The following is a 555-nucleotide window of genomic DNA, read 5'->3' on the forward strand; positions in this document are numbered from 1 at the left end:
ACTTTCAAAAAAAATTAAAAATAATAACGAATCTCTATCTACCTTAAATTGAAATAAAAAATCTTCAACCAGAATAAAGTTAAATAACTAACCAGAATAAAGTTAAATAACTAACTTTAAGCGAGTTAAATCCAACTCCCGTATTTCTTTTAAGAAAAGTGAAAACCCAACACTGAAACATTTTGTATCTTAGCTTGACGAAACATTTGTAACTTTCGAAAATAACATTTTGTATCTTAGCTTGACGAAACATTTGTAACTTTTGAAAATAAGCTGTTGGCAATTATGAAATAAATTCGTGTGAGTCGCAATTGATAACAATTTCTTTTGTCGTTTTGTCAATGATGTATAGCCTGGGTAGTTGAGCGGGTTTAATAATAACCTCTCTACCCACCCGGGTTCCATTCATTCACGAGATAGGAATAATATGTTGGAAAAAAAATCTCAAAAACGGATTCTATGTACGGGAAAAAAAACAATTTCTTTTTTCTTTCACTCGGTTTACCAAACCAACAGCTAACATGCTGCTTTTGTCTTTCGGCCCTGGACAGCTGT

This window comes from Pinus tabuliformis, chromosome 1_1 (assembly GCF_031772625.1).
Source record: "Pinus tabuliformis cultivar Carrire ecotype Pingquan chromosome 1_1, CPIR1, whole genome shotgun sequence".
Lineage (NCBI taxonomy): Eukaryota > Viridiplantae > Streptophyta > Pinopsida > Pinales > Pinaceae > Pinus > Pinus tabuliformis.